General features: G+C 33.0%; 1 non-coding gene across 1 annotated transcript; it reads right to left on the reverse strand.

Moving 5' to 3' along the window:
• Positions 1 to 5813: 5813 nt before the first annotated feature.
• On the reverse strand, positions 5814 to 5919 carry LOC121229977 (small nucleolar RNA R71). Its single transcript, XR_005927928.1, has one exon. It is a non-coding gene; the product is annotated as a small nucleolar RNA R71 (small nucleolar RNA).
• Positions 5920 to 6482: the final 563 nt, after the last annotated feature.

Below are 6482 nucleotides of genomic sequence, written 5' to 3' on the forward strand. Positions count from 1 at the left end.
AGCCAAGACTTGAACCTTGGACCCCTTGCTTCCTCTATGGCGTCACTTCCTTGTCCCCTAAGTGGCGCCACCTTGCCACTACACCACACTCCTTTTTGTGTCATCTTTTACCCCTTTACTCTTAAAAGCCCAAACGCCAATTGCATCACTTGTTCATAAAATTAAAATTCTGAAGACTACCATGGATTTAACTTAAGTTTGGGCCTTCCAAAGGCCCACTAACCTACTAAAATATATATTTTAACCAACCAGAACACACAAAAATTTTAAAAATCACAGAAACACAGAAAACCTGAAAATTGGGGCGTTACAAATCAAACTTTCTATGTGAATAATCTTTATCACACACGTCCAAGGTTTGTATAGACTGAATTAATCCAACATCTTCAATAAGCTTGCCAACATGAAAGTTATCAAGAGAAAATTTTTCCCACAAACATGAAGATCCCACACAAAACTTTGGATAGTTCACATTATCGTCACATTCAAACAAATTAAGCACTTTATGTGTAAACTCATTAACACATAAGATCGCGTTTTGTATTTGTTGGTTTGATCGAACGACATTAATAGATTTTTTAACACAAAACACATCAAGTGAACAACTCTTCATGCCTCCATTCACAACAAAATTGTCAACCATAAACAGAGAATAGCAATTAACCAAAACCAAATATGGAGGCCTTTTGAGGACTATGTCACCAGTAACTTTCTCAACAAAATTCAACTTTAACTGCCGTGATTAAAAAACATTGATAGGTCTTCCCTTTTCATAATGAATCAAAAATTTGATAACTAGCAACGTAGAATGAACATAGATCAATTTAAAGTTATAATCAGCTTGTACAAGTTTTTTTTCTTAATTAAAGGCCAAACATCAATTAAGCATACATTGTGTACATACTTATTCACACAAAATTTAGGTTGCTAGCTTTCTCTCAACGGTAACCAAAATAGCGAACTCCAGGGTTGAACACACGAGATTGTTCACTCATTCCAAAATGTAGTGCAAATTTCTTAATCACCAACAATTCACGCAAGTGAAACAAAGAGAATTTGAGCGTGCACATATTCAAACAATCATACATCGTAAATCTCATTCAAACTGGCTTGCACAAACAGGTGGTATTTGCACAACAATTTAGAGAATTCATTTTATTATCACAAACAAACAAACTAGGCTTTTTATGGCAACTTTTATCACAAAAGACCAAAATTTGTTTGTGCTAGTTTATTATTACTTTATCAAAAATCTTACCGACGCCATACTCATCAATCGACAAACGCTTCGTGCCACTATGTAAAACAAAATCTTTATCAATTAGAATTTAAAATATGCTTGTCATTTACTCTTGCAAATTTCTTTAATTTTCTGGGCTCGTTTTGAAAGTTCTACAAATTCACATAACTTTAATGCTGCCACTGACATACGAATTTCATCATTCAACCCATCTTTAAATCTAAGACACATTTCTTCTTCATTTGACACTATATTACATGCATACTTGCTTAATTGCACAAACTCCCGTTCATACTCAATTATAGATTGATTTTCCTATTTTAATTCAAGAAATTCCTTCTTTTTCTTGTCAATAAACAATCGACTAACATACTCTTTCTTGAATTTGATCTGAAAGAAATCCAAATTAATATGATCGTTTGATGTCATTGTGCTCAAAGTGTCCCACCATGAGTATGCTTCATCTTTTAGCAATGACATAGCACGTCTTAAACAATCTTCAGGAATGGACATCAATTCTACGAAAAATCTCTTTGTCTTCATAAACCAATACTCGACTTTTGTGGGATCATCGTTAACCTTGCCTCTAAATTCTTCAGCTCCACGTTTTCAAATTTTGTCACAGATAGTCGAGTAATTGTCAGAAGTACATGATTCTGAGGACCTAGGGGTGCTAGAGAAGGCACAGTAGGGGGTGGAGGTTGTGGAGTTACATGATTTGTTTGCTTAAATTCATTGAACCACTGATTCATCATCCCGAGAAACACATTTCTCATTTTATCACCAAAGAACTGTGGAATTGATGTACTATGACCTGCTTCAAGATTCGAAGCTTGAACATTTCTTTTAGCATCATTAACTACAGCCCAATCTGACTCAACTGGCATCTTAAATCTACAAGAAAATACAATATTAGAGCGGATCAAAAGTATCACACTATCACAGGGTATATGTAGCATGCATATACTAAGCTCTACACATGCTACGTTGTCCTAGAATCAACTAAATTGTAGCTTTCATACCCCCTAAATGTTTAGAAGCACACTATCACATATGTCTCCATCACTGGATTAGGGTTACAAAGCATTACCGAACAATTAGAACAACATTTAACATCAAAACATCTTAATAAAATCATTTAACATTAATTAAATAAGTCTCATTAAAAAAACCTACCAAACATCTGCATTTGGGCTTTGACTCGAGCCTTCAAGGCCCTAAAAATAGTTTAGAAGTAATTCGGGACTAATTTGAAACAAATTAGAATATTTGGGAAAAAGTTTCAAAATTTGAAAATAGGGGTCACACGACCGTGTGGCCAAGCCGTGTGACATAGCCCAAGCCATGTATGAATCGAACAAAGGGACACACGGCCATATCGCAGGCCGTGTGCAAGACCGTGTAACTCTCTAACTTGTGACACATGATCGTGTCACAAGCCATGTGCTAGGCTGTGTAACACACTGACATACTACACTAAAAATTTACAAGTGAAACACAATCGTGTAGACAGGCCTGTGATAGCCCGTGTCCCAGGCCGTGTGTTCCACAATTTGACCCTAAAAACAAGCCATTTCAAGGCCAAAACACACCTAACCAACCACTCTATTTCTACACGTATTCAATAGACTTAAGCATCATTCAAATACCTTTAAACATACCAATTCAATAAACCTAATTCATCTAACCAATATGACATTCAAAGGCACCACATTTATACCAAAACATTTAATCTCAAAAATAATCAAAAGACCTCTTATATATATCATTAAAAAATAAAGCATCACACTATGACTATAAACCTCATCATTCAACAACTACAAATCATGGTGTTCATCTATGCCTTATATATGTATACTTGTTCCATCATTACAAAATATACTCTAAGAAAACCATAAATTTCACTTATTAACTACATTTATCAACATTCATAAAACACATATATTCATTTATATATACATGCCACAACCCAAATAGATATAGGAACTACCAACTTAGATGGATAATGTAAGTTGGTCGGTTGATCGTTCCAAAAAGTTAGCAACAATTATGTACAAAACAACCCACGAAAACTTGTAAGCTTACTTAGCTTAGTAAGGACATAGTACAACATTTATTCTAAATATAATTAAACTCAATTCACATATTAAGTGATTACTCAAAGTTTCAAGAAAATAAATGGTGAAATGCTGGGATAATATAATGCATTCAGGGGTACCGAAGTACAAACAGGGGCACGTATGTGCATTTAGGGGTACCGAAGTACAAACAGGAGCAATAATATGCAATTCAAGATACCTTAAATTCATATAAATATAAATAAATTAACTATAAATAAACAATATAAAACAAAAGTAGACTTCATTTACGTATTAAAATACTATGAACTTTACCTACAATTCAATTCTGGTTAACATGCAGTGACTATTCCACAATTTTTCCCTTTCCTTGGTTATTATCTTTTTTATTCAAGTCTTGATCTATATAATAATTAAATTCAATATATTAATCCCATACACATTTCACACTCTATTCAATACATATGACCCTTAAATTTTCATTAATTACACATTTTTTCTTAAACTTTTACATTTTTCACAATTTAGTCCCTATACCCAAAATTTCCAAATTAATAAATTTGTACAACTTTTGAAAGCTAACCAAATAAGATTCCAAGCTAGGGAAGTCCACCATTAATAATTAATTGCTCAATTTCCATGAATTTCTAAGTGTTTAATCAATTTACTCTATTTGCTAAAATTATCAAAGAAATCAATTAGTAAACTAATCCAAATAAACAACTAACACTTTATTAATTAGCATCCAAAATAACAAAAGCCCATCAATGCCAATATCTAAAATCTTTAGTAGTTTCAAAAACGAAGTTATAGGTTAGTTGTACCTAGTTGTAACGATCACAAAAACATAGAAATTACAAGAAATGGAATTAAAACAAGCTTACATGCAAGAGGTTATGCTAACCAAACTTAATGCTCCTCAACCATGGTGTTTCCTCTCAAAATTCGATGGAAGAACATACTGAAGATGATAACCTTTCTATTTTTTATTATTCATTATCTTATTATTAATTATTTACAAATTTATCCCTTATAATAAACATACTAAATAACCAACCAATTGACCTTAACCGTCCATCCTATTTCTATATGGTCTATTTAATAATTAGGTCCCTTCCCATTTCACATTTAAACTATCAGAGTAATATAATTCAACAATTACTAGTTTTGCACCTTCCATAAATTAGTCCTTTTTGTTCAATTAAAAAATTAATCATTAAAATTCCTTCACCAAAACTTAATACGACTCTAATGTAACTATATAAACATTAATTAAACAATAAACATGACTTTACCAATTGAAATTTGTGGTCTCGAAACCATTGTTCTGTTACCACTGAAAAATAGGATATTACAGGTACTTACTAGTTGGTTGACGAGGAACTCGAGACAACAGTTACTTGGGATTGCTAAAGCGAGCTGATCACCCATATTCAGATTTGATTCACTTTATTTATCCCTCTATCTTTTAGTTTTAATTCATTTATGTGATTTTACTTTATTAGTTTACAAACTCTAAAAAAATACTTCTTGTTTTTCTCTCGTACTATAATTGATTAAAGAGTATTAATTAGATATTTAATTGTTTAGGTTAAAATTGATTTAGTATTCACCTCTTTTGGGTATGATCCTTGGAGTACTCACCAACTTCACTGTAATATCTATATTACAAACTGACTCGTATACTTGCGGATATCACCTCGTAATTCTCTTTTTTATTGCAATATTCACACTCTAGACATTAGTATGTCCGGAGGCGATTAAGTTGTTGGTATCATTGTCGGGGAGGCAACGTCACTAGGTTAATTTTAATTTTTGCACTTTAAAAGAATAATTAAGAAATTTGTAGGTTATAGATTTGATTTTATTCCATTTATTGCTACTAACCTCCTTTTCTTGGGTTTAGTGTATGACTCACAACAGGGACACACCTATTGTAGCAACCACAGATCTAAAGAAAATAGTCCAAAGGAATCGCCAACAGCAGCAGCAGCAAATGCAAGAACCACACCACTTGTTGCGAGTAACGTTCCACATGACAATCTATTATTCAATGACACCAACGATAACACCTTAAGAGATCCAATAGCGCCACAGTTACCTGTATACGTGCATATGGCTCAGAATGAGAGAACTTTACAGGATTATGCCCTATGAAGTTTAGATATGGTTCAAGAAAGTATAGTAAGGCCAATGATTATAGCTAATAACTATGAGATCAAATTAGTGATGACACAAACGATCCAGAATAATCTGCAGTTTAGGGGCACTATGATAAAGGATCTTAATCAACATTTGAAACGATTTCTTCAACTTTGTGATACTTTTAAGTAACGGGGTCATTGATGATGCAATTAGTCTTCTGTTGTTCCTCTTTTCTTTGATTGATAACACCTTTTCTTGGTTAGACTTGTAGGCTCCAAGAGCAAACACAACTTAGGACAAACTTCCTGGAAAATTCTTACTGAAGTTTTCCTTGATTAATAAAGCAGTCTAATTAAGAAGAGAGATTGCTAGATTTAGACAGATGGAAGGATAAAGTTTCTATGAGGTGTAGGAACACTTCAAAATGTTGATTCAAAAATGCCCGCACAATGGATTTCCTAAATGGATGAGATTGCAAATATTTTATAAGGGGTGGATGCAAACGCAAGAATTGGATTAGCAGGAGGAGCCCTTATGAATAGGACGTATGAGGATGCATATGAAATTATTGAAAACATGGCATTAAGCTCTTGTCAGTGGCATTGAAGTATTCACGTATAGTCAAAAACTTGCTACGGTCAAAGCTATTCAAGAGGATAATAAATATCAACAACTAGTGGATAGACTCAACTATATTTAATCTACTTCTACACCGTCTGATAAATAATGAGAAGGATGAATGCAGAAGTAGATCATAAAGTTTGTCAAAGTCACGAATTTATCCTAGATCTCTAGACGAACATAAATTGTGTAATAGCCCAAAATTGGGTCTAGTTGGAACAGAGGTTTCGGGACCACAAAATCTGAGATATAAATAATTATTTTATGATTATTTTGTGGTCTATGATATGATTTCATGATTGTGTGAAAATTTCGTGAAGAAATTCTATGCATAAAGTGCTTAATTCGAAGTTAGGGACTAAATTGAATAAGTTGCAAAACTAGCATTCTAGAAGTTT

Source organism: Gossypium hirsutum, chromosome A05, assembly GCF_007990345.1.
Source record: "Gossypium hirsutum isolate 1008001.06 chromosome A05, Gossypium_hirsutum_v2.1, whole genome shotgun sequence".
NCBI lineage: Eukaryota > Viridiplantae > Streptophyta > Magnoliopsida > Malvales > Malvaceae > Gossypium > Gossypium hirsutum.